Source organism: Triticum aestivum, chromosome 2A (assembly GCF_018294505.1).
Source record: "Triticum aestivum cultivar Chinese Spring chromosome 2A, IWGSC CS RefSeq v2.1, whole genome shotgun sequence".
Taxonomy (NCBI): Eukaryota; Viridiplantae; Streptophyta; class Magnoliopsida; order Poales; family Poaceae; genus Triticum; species Triticum aestivum.
Window position 1 is genome coordinate 22,573,556 of NC_057797.1, and position 13,025 is coordinate 22,586,580.

At 45.0% G+C, this 13,025-nt stretch overlaps 2 pseudogenes; both read right to left on the minus strand.

The window, feature by feature from the left end:
* Positions 1-646: 646 nt before the first annotated feature.
* LOC123191375 (putative invertase inhibitor) lies at positions 647-1,136 on the minus strand (annotated as a pseudogene).
* A 7,508-nt stretch (positions 1,137-8,644) lies between these two features.
* On the minus strand, positions 8,645-9,133 carry LOC123191376 (putative invertase inhibitor; annotated as a pseudogene).
* Between the last annotated feature and the right edge of the window lie 3,892 nt (positions 9,134-13,025).

Consider the following 13,025-nt stretch of genomic DNA (forward strand, 5'->3'; position numbering starts at 1 on the left):
TAACCGTATCGATTTGCCACTGGGCATGTTGATACTTTTTTCTATAAGTATGGTCAAAGTAGAAGTATTTTGACTTCGGACAAAACTTATATGCAGACTAAAAAGGACCGGAGGAAGTAACATTAAATTACAGTAGAGAAACATGGTGTACACGCATGTGTCGTAGGTGGGCCTATCAGAATCACAAGAAAGACATGTAGTTATGAGAACGTCTTTTTTGTAAAGGCCAGAGAGGTTACATACTGAAAAGAAGATTCAGAGAAAGGTAACACAAGACATGTAGCTGGAGAATCACAGAACCCTCAATAGAAAAGCTAATTGTCAGTGAAAATCGAACGGTAACATTCCTTGCCTGATCTGAATGAACTCTTGTGAATCAGAGAAAATCTTCAGCGTCATTTTTGAAATAAATAAATACTGATAAAAAGGCCACAACGTTCTACAATCTCCATTGGAAATTTTGCAAAGTTATTATTATTATATTTGTTGCACATCACAAGTTTTGCTGTCCGGAAAGATGATCATTTTCTTCCGGAGGTAGAAGAAGGCCTCGTGCTACTTGCTCATTTTGCCCCGTTGTTTAAGCAATGCCGCAAGATTTTCAACGCCAGCATGGTCACGTCGTTGAGCTCGTGGACGGCGTGGGTCAGGGGCGTCCTCTCGCCGGCCCTGAAGATGAACGCCTTGTCGCAGCGCACCGGCGTGCCACGAACCTGCTCCAGCAGGGTGGCCGCCTCCGTCAGCCGGTCCTCGTCCCCGCCCGTGGCGAAGTCTCCGGCGGCGCGCCCCAGCCGGCGCACGGTCAAGGCGCAGTCCTTGGCGCACTCGTTCAGGACCAGCCGCCGCCGGGGCGACGTCTCGACGGCCTGCAGCTGGGCGATGCGGTCGCCGGTGGCCTTGGCGGTCGCACCGGCGATCCTCACCGCGATGACGACCAGGCCGAGCTCGTCGGCCGTCACGCTCGCCGGGTCCGCCCCCAGCGTCTTCACGCAGAAGTCGTAGTCGTGCGCGGCCTCCCAGGAGGCGGTGGCGACGAGCCTACACGTGTCCTCCAGCGTGCTCGCCCTCGCCGTGCGCGCGTGCTGCACGACGAGCAGGAGGAGGAGGATGAAGGAGAGAGCTTGGAGAGGAGCCATGGTCGTCGTCTGATTTGTTTCTCTCTCGAGTCTCGACTCGACCTATATATACTGTAAGACTAGGAGTAATTAGATGGTGGCGCTGTAAATTTGGTTGTGTTTATGGTTTCAAACGTTTCCATTCGTTGCTCATGCATCAACGTGAAACTCTTTTACTAGTAGTTACAATCACATTGAACAAAATTGAATGTATAATAAAACAGCTTTGCCAAGTACTCCGTCGACTGAGACTTTGTTACGTCTCAATCGATACTATATTCTTTTGATCTTGCATGAAGATTCATGCAAAAAAGGAAAAATCTTTATTTTTTTCTTTTTCTCCTTGTACTATATCACTCAATCGATACTATATTCTTTTGATCTTGCATGAAGATTCATGCAAAAAAGGAAAATCTTCATTTTTTTTCTTTTTCTCCTTGTACTATATCACTTGACTGAGACTTGGACTGAGACGTAGACATATCCACAATAAAATTTTGACAAATGTAATTAACAAATGGTAAAAAAGTTTAGAGAAACCATTCACCGATCACGGACAGCGTTCCGCCGCCCACACAGCATTGGATCCCATCTGATCCTACCGCACACGTTCACATATGTTTTTACTAGACCCAACCAGCCATGTGCCCCTTACATTATCTTCAAAAACCTCCGTTGTCTTCTCCCAGACATTTTCCTCTCTTTCTCCGAGATCTCATCCTCGCAGGACGCATGTTCCATCTGTAGCCGCCCCAAGTCCTCAAGTCGCGTCCGCCGTATCGGAAGCACTAGCGTCCGCATCCACGGGGAGCAGCGTCTGCCGTCACCCCGCCCTCCCGAGGGAGCACCGGCGTGGACAAGCATCCATGGTTGTTGCCTCCTCGAGCTCAGTCACAACTGCTGGTGCCGCCATAACAACAGTTCCCGCAAGTGTGCTAGTGTTGTGCTACGCGACGATGTTTATGCAACAAGACCTATGTTGCAAAAGGGTTCTCACAACACGACTTCTGTTATAAAAGCGAGGAAGATGCTCGGCCGCGAGATCATGTCAGATTCGACGGCTCAGAACCCGACGGATCTTTTAAAAAGATCCGCCGGCCGACGCGTAGCACGCCCCAAAGAATTATCCAGAGATTGAGGGGAAATAGATCTATTAATGAAAACTAGTAGAACGCCCGTGCGTTACCACGGTCCAACAATTGGATCTATCACGAGCCCCTCAATTTCAGCTCTTCGGTCAGTCTATTATTATTACTTCACTTTGTTGTCAGCCCGCTCCAAATCCATCCGGTGTTCCCTCCAAATTTGACAATTTGTTAGGTTCCATCATCCTAGATAATTGCTCGTGCATTTCAACGGGGCACAAATATTATCCTCATGCATATGTTGCAATATTGTCAATTGTTTAACCTTTTTTTAGCCAAAATGTTTATGTTAAATCAGTTAGAATTGAATAGCACCCTATCCAGAAACATTGACCTGCCAACAAATGTGGAGGTAATGAGATGCGTCTCTCATTTATATACACATAATAGTTAAAACATTTGCATTCAAGCAAATATGGGATGAAACCCCCAGATTCTGGAACATTTTCCCTTCGATGAAAATACGAGTAGGTCTCTTTGGGAGGCAGAAGCATTTCAATGATTCATTTTCTTTTCAACCACGTACCCAAGTGCGACTCATATTTTTGTTACTTTTAGCGTTTTTTAGTTGTTTGTAAATTGCGATCCCTAATCCCATTCCACTACCAATTAATCAATCCATTCTTTGTATTGCAACTCACAATTGTGCAGAGCCCTAATCCCATTCTACTACCCATTAATCAATCCATTCTTTGTAGTTGCAACTCATAACTATGCAGAGCCCTAATCGCATTCCACTGCCCATTAATCAATCCATTCTTTGTAGTTGCAACTCATTGTTTGTAAATTGCGAGCCCTAATCCCATTCCACTGCCCATTAATCAATCCATCTCACAAGTTTAGTACATTTTTTTCCACAAATATAGCAGTTGAATAATGCCCAAGAACCTGAAATCATTCACTTACAAAGAAAGAGGGAAGACACAATACCGTTTTGTTAGCTCACCAGTAAACAATTTGAGTAAGTGACGAAGTGGATTACCAAAGAGAACACAGGGGAAACCATCGTATCAGTGTGTGGCATACTCGGCTCCTTCCTTTCTAATCACTATCATTGTTCATGTTCTCTGCCGGTTGATGTTCAAGAAATAACATTTGTGAGGCCAAATAACAAAAAAACATCTTGTTTATACAAACATAATAAAATAAATGGTGGACTACACAAAAATGTCTTATTAATCATACAATAAGCTGGCCCTACTCACATAAAAAATACATGAAACATTATGTATATAATGATTTTACCTCATAATGAATTTTTGAGAATAATATTATATATGTGGATGGTTCCACTCCAAAAGTATTAAACTTCTCAAGTTGAAAACCTAAAATAAGGGAAATTCCTTCGAACATTTCAACAAAAGGATAAAAGGTTATATTAGCGACTAATCGGAATTCCGGAAAGTTCAGCACATCAGCGAAAAACTTCTTTGGTGCACGGCGTCCAGTGGTATGCTTATCGGCACCACTCGTTTGTATGTGGATCGCCATAGCGCAATTATGAACCAATGTATAACAGCGTAGCGGTTCTTTTACATCATGCAGTATATCACGGGTAAAGCACATTGTTTGGTCCTGGATTCGTTCACTAGTAGTAGCAAATGTTCCCCGATCCATCCCCTTAGTATGACAAAATCTGGAAATGGTTGCAACAAGTACCACACTCAGCACAATTTGTCCCTTGTTAGCCTGTCCTACCACACTCGGCCGTCTTGTCACTCGAGCATGCAATAAATTTCTTTTTTGTTTGCAGACTAGGCGATGCAATTTCTTTTTCAAACTCTTAATGTACAATTCGTCATGGCGAACCACGCTTAATGAGTCTGAAGGCAGTAGTCAAGTTTTATGAAACTCTCAATGTACCGTTTAAGACAGATCCATGTTCTTTTTAATCAACACAATGCAAGTTGTAATAGTCATTAGCGAAGAGCAAGGTTTTGGCATACAATGCAGCACTTTATGACTTGGTTTTAATTTCCATCTCATGCACATTCCACCAGTGCTAATCGTCACTAGGACAATAGCACTAGTCACCACACAGGTCAGGAGGATTTGAATGTTTTCCTACACAAGAAATTCCATGCATTCTTTTCGTACATATTCAATTAATGGGTTGGCTGATGCATGCACCATTTAACTCTCCGTTTTGGCGACTCGTTTGGCGACCTCAGCACCTGGGCTCCCGCCGTCGATCTCGTCAGGTCCCCTAGCTTCCGCTGCTCTCGTCGGCGTCGTGAGGTGAGGGGGCCCAGATCCATGTGTGGGTTGTGTATATAGCGTAGTTTGGTGGCTCTGTACCTAGGCTTTTGCTGTCGTTGTGGGCTCCTAGGTGTAGCAATTGGCTCTGGTCGGGCGGCGAGGGTGGCGGAGACGCCCACGACTTGGTGTGCTCCGGGGGCTGCGTTGTCTCGTCGCCTGTCGATCTAAGTATTCGAAATAGAAATCAGGATAGAAAAAAACAAAATCCAACCAAGAACAAATAAGTTCTTAACACTTCACCTTAGCTGACTCTCCATGTCGATCCAGATGTATCCCCGAGCCCCCTCCCCCCCCCCCCCCCCCGCCGCCGTGCAGTATGTGATTTTTTTAGCTGCTAGCCGGGAATGGGTCCAAGCCAACAAATGCGCGTCCCAAAACATGTACCAGGTCTTGGTTGGGCCATATCACACGCCGCATGCAAAGCAGACATGTGCCAGGTTTCACATCCGGTACGAGCAACCGTGGAACAAGTACCCGACGAAGGGGGGCAGTTGGACAGTAAAGTGAGTTAAACGTACCACCTCCATGCAGTATATGCCTCGCGTATTGCTGATATATTAGAGCATGGGGCACATTGGACCAATCACGATGCATGTAGCGCACGGCATGGATAAAGTGCGCCAATGCCGCCGTGCACTGAAAGTGCGCTCTGAGCACATTAGTCTCTTTTAGGAAATGTATACCTGCAAAGTAATTATTTCTCTGAGTGAACCCGGAACTCTTTTATGTAACATGTAATTAATTTTTTTTGTAACATCTAAATATAAAATGGAGAGGACAGAAGGCGAAGGAGGTGGAGGATACCGGCTTCAAGCTGTGGTACACGGGGACGGCTGCAAACAGAAATGGCGTAGGCATCTTGATCAACAAGAGCCTCAAGTATGGAGTGGTAGACGTCAAGAGACGTGGAGACCGGATTATCCTGGTCAATCTGGTAGTTGAGGACTTGGTTCTCAATGTTATCAGCGTGTATGCCCCGCAAGTAGGCCACAATGAGAACACCAAGAGGGAGTTCTGGGAAGGCTTGGAAGACATGGTTAGGAGTGTACCGATTGGTGAGAAGCTCTTCATAGGAGGAGACCTCAATGGCCACGTGAGTACATCTAACACAGGTTTTGAAGGGGCGCATGGTGGCTTTGGCTATGGCATCAGGAATCAAGAATGAGAAGATGTCTTAAGCTTTGCTCTAGCCTACAACATGATTGTAGCTAACACCCTCTTTAGAAAGAGAGAATCACATCTGGTGACTTTTAGTAGTGGCCAACACTCTAGCCAGATTGATTTCATCCTCTCGAGAAGAGAAGATAGGCGTGCGTTCCTAGACTGTAAGGTGATACCTGGAGAGAGTGTTGTACCCCAGCATAAGCTGGTGGTTGCTGACTTCCGCTTTTGGATTCGTGTCCAGTGAGATAAGCGTGCCAAAGTCGCTAGAACGAAGTGGTGGAAGCTCAAGGGGGAGGTAGCTCAGGTGTTCAAGGAGAGGGTCATTAAGGAGGGCCCTTGGGAGGAAGGGGGGGATGCGGACAATGTGTGGATGAAGATGGCGACTTGCATTTGTAAGGTGGCCTCGGAGGAGTTTGGAGTGTCCAGGGGAAGGAGAAGCGAAGATAAGGATACCTGGTGGTGGAATGATGACGTCCAGAAGGCGATTAAAGAGAAGAAAGATTGCTTCAGACGCCTATACTTGGATAGGAGTGCAGACAACATAGAGAAGTACAAGATGGCGAAGAAGGCCGCAAAGCGAGCTCTTGGTGAAGCAAGGGGTCGGGCATATGAGGACCTCTACCAACGGTTAGGCACGAAGGAAGGTGAAAGGGTCATCTATAAGATGGCCAAGATCCGAGAGAGGAAGACGAGGGACATTGGCCAAGTCAAATGCATCAAGGACGGAGCAGGCCAACTCTTGGTGAAGGACGAGGAGATTAAGCATAGATGGCGGGAGTACTTCGACAAGCTGTTCAATGGGGAGAATGAGAGTTCTACCATTGAACTGCACGACTCCTTTGATGAGACCAGCATGCGTTTTGTGCGGCGAATCCAGGAGTCTGAGGTGAAGGAGGTTTTAAAAAGGATGAAAGGAGGCAAGGCGATGGGCCCTGATTGTATCCCCATTGAGGTGTGGAAAGGTCTCGGGGACATAGCAATAGTATGGCTAACCAAGCTTTTCAACCGCATTTTTCGGGCAAACAAGATGCCAGAAGAATGGAGAAGGAGTATATTAGTACCAATCTTCAAGAACAAGGGGGATGTTCACAGTTGTACTAATTACCGTGGAATTAAGCTGATGAGCCATACAATGAAGCTATGGGAGAGAGTCATTGAGCACCGCTTAAGAAGAATGACAAGCGTGACCAAAAATCAGTTTGGTTTCATGCCTGGGAGGTCAACCATGGAAGCAATTTTCTTGGTACGACAACTTATGGAGAGATATAGGGAGCAAAAGAAGGACTTGCATATGGTGTTCATTGACTTGGAGAAGGCCTATGATAAGATACCGCGGAATGTCATGTGGTGGGTCTTGGAGAAACACAAAGTCCCAGCAAAGTACATTACCCTTATCAAGGACATGCACGATAATGTTGTGACAAGTGTTCGAACAAGTGATGTCGACACCGATGACTTCCCGATTAAGATAGGACTGCATCAGGGGTCAGCTTTGAGCCCTTATCTTTTTGCATTGGTGATGGATGAGGTCACAAGGGATATACAAGGAGATATCCCATGGTGTATGCTCTTTGCGGATGATGTGGTGCTAGTTGATGATAGTCGGACGGGGGTAAATAGGAAGTTAGAGTTATGGAGACAAACCTTGGAATCGAAAGGGTTTAGGCTTAGTAGAACTAAAACCGAGTACATGATGTGCGGTTTCAGTACTACTAGGTGTGAGGAGGAGGAGGTTAGCCTTGATGGCCAGGTGGTACCTCGGAAGGACACCTTTCGGTATTTGGGGTCAATGTTGCAGGAGGATGGGGGTATTGATGAAGATGTGAACCATCGAATCAAAGCCAGATGGATGAAGTGGCGCCAAGCTTCTGGCATTCTCTGTGACAAGAGAGTGCCACAAAAGCTAAAAGGCAAGTTCTACAGGACGGCGGTTCGACCCGCAGTGTTGTATGGCGTAGAGTGTTGGCCGACTAAAAGGCGACATGTTCAACAGTTAGATGTGGCGGAGATGCGTATGTTGAGATGGATGTGTGGCCACACGAGGAAGGATTGAGTCCGGAATGATGATATACGAGATAGAGTTGGGGTAGCACCAATTGAGGAGAAGCTTGTCCAACATCGTCTGAGATGGTTTGGGCATATTCAGCGCAGGCCTCCAGAAGCTCCAGTGCATAGCGGACGGCTAAAGCGTGTGGAGAATGTCAAGAGAGGGTAGGGTAGACCGAATTTCACATGGGAGGAGTCCGTTAAGAGAGACCTAAAGGATTGGAGTATCACCAAAGAGCTAGCTATGGACAGGGGTGCGTGGAAGCTTGCTATCCATGTGCCACAACCATGAGTTGGTTGCGAGATCTTATGGGTTTCACCTCTAGCCTACCCCAACTTGTTTGAGACTAAAGGCTTTGTTGTTGTTGTTGTTGTTGTTGTATCTAAATATAAAATTAAATTACAATAGAGAAACATGGTGTACATGCATGTGTCGTAGGTGGGCCTATCAGAATCACAAGAAAGACATTTAGTTATGAGAACGTCTTTTTTGTAAAGCCCAGAGAGGTTACATAATGAAAAGAAGATTCAGAGAAAGGTAACACAAGACATGTAGCTGGAGAATCACAGAACCCTCAATCAAAAAGCTAATTTTCAGTGAACTCGTACAGTAACCTTCCTCGCCTGATCTGAATGAACTCTTGTGAATTAGAGAAAATCTTCAGCGTCATTTTTGAAATAATTAAATACTGATAAGATCACCGCGTTCTACAATCTCCATTGGAAATTTTGCAAAGTAATTATTATTATATTTGTTGCACATCACAAGTTTTGCTGTCCGGAAAGATGATCATTTTATTCCGGAGGTAGAAGAAGGCCTCGTGCTACTTGCTCATTTTGCCCCGTTGTTTAAGCAATGCCGCAAGATTTTCAACGCCAGCACGGTCACGTCGTTGAGCTCGTGGTCTGCGTCAGTCAGCGGCGTCCTCTCACGGGCCTGGAAGACGAACGCCTTGTCGCAGCGCGTCGGCGTGCCACAAACCTGCTCCAGCAGGGTGGCCGCCTTCGTCAGCAGGTCCTCGTCCCCGCCCACGGCAAAGTCCCTGGCGGCGCGCCCCAGCTGGCGCACGGTCAAGGCGTAGTCCTTGGCGCACTCGTACAGGACCAGCCGCCGCCGGGGCGACGTCTCGACGACCTGCAGCTGGGCGATGCGGTCGCCGGTGGCCTTGGCGGTAGCCCCGACGATCCTCACCGCGATGACGACCAAACCGAGCTCGTCGGTCGTCGCACTCGCCGGGTCCGCCCCCAGCGTCTTCACGCAGAAGTCGTAGTCGTGCGCTGCCTCCCAGGAGGCGGTGGCGACGAGCCTGCACGTGTCCTCCAGCGTGCTCGCCCTCGCCCTCCAGCGTGCTGCACGACGAGCAGGAGGACGAGGGCGGAGGAGAGAGCTTGGAGAGTAGCCATGGTCGTGGTCTTATTTGTTTCTCTGCCCGACTCGAATCGAGCTATATATAAAGATGTACGTAGGATTAATTAGATGGTGGCACTATAACTTTGTGTTTATGGTTGAAACGTTTCCATTCGTTGCAACAACTGAAATCTGTATTTAAAGTACTCGTCAGTCGGTCGTTCGATACCACCACTGGTAGAAAAAAGCCCTTTAGTCCCGGTTCGCAACAGCCTTTAGTCCCGGCTGTGCAATCGGGACTAAATATGCGCGACTAAAGACCCCCCCTTTAGCTGCGGCTCTTACGGACTGCGACAAAAGTCTTTAGTCCCGGTTCTTGTGGCTGACCGGGACTAAAGGCCCGCAACGTGGGCGCCCGTGGTTCGTCGGGGCCGAGGACCTTTAGTCCCGGTTCTCGTGGCTAACCGGGACTAAAGGCCTCCTCCGCAGGTTTAAATTTTTCTGCGATTTTTTTTTGCAAATTTTTACAATTTTTTTTATTTTCAAATTTCTGAATTATTTTAACTTCTAATCTCTAATCACCACCCCTCATCACTGCTCAATTTATCCTCTAATCTCTAATCACCCCTCATCATTCCAAATCATCTAACTTCCCGAACGGTCACCCATCTTCCCACTCCCCCAGCCTGAGCACGCTTAACTTCCGGGTTCTATTCTCCCTCGTTTCCAAGTCTGCACTTGTTGTTTTCCTGACAATAGTAGGATGTCAATTCTATTAACCCTCAGGTATTTAGCTTGAGCATGAAGTGACACATTTCACTGTTTGAGTTTGAAACTATTGTTTTAAAAAACAGTAATTATTTAGTAACACTAATATTTCTGGAATAATTAGTTTGACCATTTTTTGACCACAGTTTGACCAGATTTGACCAAAATTTAAAAAAACTGAAATAATTATTTAGTTACAATAATATTCTAGAATAATTAGTTTGACCATTGGTTGACCACAGTTTGACCAGAATTTGAATTTTTTTGAATTTTTTTGCCTCTCCAGAACTTAAAAGCCCCGTATCTTTTTTTCTGTTAGGTTTTTGGGGATTCTAAAAATGTTTAACGGGGCTCCCCCAGTTAAATTTGAATGTAACTTTTCGAGTAGATGATTTTTTATATAAAAAACTTGTTCATCCGAGTTAGTATGCAAAAGTTATGCCCATTTTTACAAATTCTCGAGAGATTTTGCAAATGAAGTCGAAATTCATATTTGCAAATTTTCCCAACAACTAGACCACATATCACATGGAAAACTTATTTTATTTTATTTTTTTGACATTTCCATAATTTTCTTTTGTTTTTTCTAAAACTGAAAAGGCGATCGGGGGGGGGTAGAGTTTGAAAATGAGGCCTCAAATCCCTTTAGTCGCGGTTGGCCAGACCAACCGGGACTAAAGGTCTAACCTTTAATCCCGGTTGGCCTGTCCAACCGGGACTAAAGGTCAAATCCCTTTAGTCGCGGTTGGCCAGACCAACCGGGTCTAAAGGTCTAACCTTTAATCCCGGTTGGCCTGGCCAACCGCGACTAAAGGCCTTCGGGCCAGCCTGAGGACCTTTAGTCCCGGTTGGCCAGGCCAACCGAGACTAAAGCCCCTCCCGTCCGCCAGCTGTCAACCGAGCGCGCTGGGCCCAGATAGTTGGTCGCGGATCTCCTCCCGAACCGCGACTAAAGACCCCTTTAGTCCCGGTTCTATTATTTTGGGGACTAATGGGGGCGTATGGAAGCCTCTTTTTCTACTAGTGCTTGCATCAAAGTGAAACTCTTTTAGTAGTTACATCAACACTGAACAAAACCGAATGTAATAAAATTTTCACAAATGTAATTAATGAATGGTAAAAAATCACCACATATTAACCATGCATATTAATCATCGGAATATTAGTAAATATTTCTGACGCCCAAGAGCCTACTGAATATATAATATCTTGAGAATTCAGACAAAACAAAAGGAAAAGAAAAAAAATGAAACAGCTTGCGGGCTAGTATTGGGCCCACAACCCATTTTCACCATTGAACCCTATCTTTCCGTCCCTCAAATCCCACCCCCACAGTCACTCCCCCCCCCCCCCCTCTGTTCTCTTTCCCCCTTCTTGCAAATCCGGCCCTTCTCTCGCACATCGATCTCGGAGGGTTCAGGTGACCTTCAGCTGCACTGCCATGAGGAAGCCATGGTGGTCAAGCCGCCGCATCGGAGCTCGCCTTCCGCCCTACCATCTAATCGTGTGTTGTTAAGATACAATCAGTTAGGTAGATTGCACTAACTAGTACGTGATGTTGGCTAGGTGATTCGAACTTGTGTTGATCGTATTTTCTTAAGGGAACGGCTAGATGTGAGGTGACTGAATTTATAATTTGGGTAAGTCACTCTTTGACTACCGTTAGATCAATGGACAGATGGCGTTAATCTACAACAAAAAATGGCTGACCTAAATAATCTTTTTTCTAGGGGTAGCTAGGTCAGTCATTATTTAGGCTGACCTAAATAATCTATCAGTCGATTCTGTGCTATTGCCTTTCTAATCAGGATGTGGGTAATCCGAGGGCCTGACTTGACTAAGAGTAGTATGCATGGTCAATTTTCAGCTACTTTTCTCCCGCAGTTTGTGTGCCCGTTTCTGGCGATGCCGCACTATAAACCTAGGATGTCCAGTTAAAAAAACCTATGATGTCAAGTACAAGTTATCTAAATATTTAAATATTTTCTTTGTGCATGCAAAATGCTTGTATCGAGAGAGATTTGCACAAAAACCGTGTAGTCAATTGACCACACAGCAAAAGCGTGGCTTTGCCACGTTTGTAGCATGAAACGTCTGCATGTACGGTCTAAGAGCAAGAGAAAAATAACTAACATGTGCACATTACTAACCAATTTTAAGCTGAATGCTTTATAATTTGTACTAAGTGTTACTAGTAATTTGTACGTGCTTTGCACGTTAGACTTTTTTATGTGATCAAAGTACTAAATTATTTAAATTAAAAGTAAATATCATATGTTATAATAAAATTATCATGTAATTTTCAAAAGTACATTTGTGTTTTCTGTTGGGAACGAAGCAATTTTTTGAACTATTCGTATCAAATCACGGCAGCACAACGGATTTCTATATGAATGATGCATTAAAATACCATATACTTTTATTCCAAAAGAAAATGTTACTTACGTGTTTGTGAAATATAGTTTTTTAAATTCAAGCTTCAAGTATACTCCAAACCTTCAAGTCAGCATTTTCTTATAAACTCTATTTTATTTTTGTGTTCTCGGTCGCATAATGTTTTAAATAACTTCACGCCCCATTAAGAAAAATAAAGTAAAATCTAAGTCTCAATTTTGTACTGGTTGTTTGAATATTTCTTTCCACGAATAGCACTGCTGCCATTCGTACATTTTTTTCTATGGTGTACTAATTATTTTGAGAAAAAAAATGCTTCCATGCATGCATCCAACAGTACTCATGTGAGGAGCAAATTGCTACTGTGGTAATATAGGCTGCTACCCTCAATGTGCACATTTGTTTAGATGCTTCTAGTCTATACTGGAGTACTACCTTGTCTAACAGGGCCAGTTCACAACATACAGCCTCACGTGGAAGTTCTCCAGCAAAGTCAGGTCAGATGCCAGGTGTGGTTACCTCTAGAAAGATGGCCCGACCTCGTTTTGGCGCCCGGCCGTGCCCAACGAATCCAACAAACCTTGACCGTTCGATCAGTTGGGTTCAACATTGGTAAATGGCAACGATTCACCCTGTGAAATAAATCAACAGCTAGCAAATGCTTCTATGTCACCATGGGTGGCTAATCCAGGTTTGAAATTTTGTGTACTATAGTAGTAGAGATCTTAGTTAGAGCAATGCTGTTTCAGTACAAAATTCACAGTAGACACTAAAAAATCAATGGAT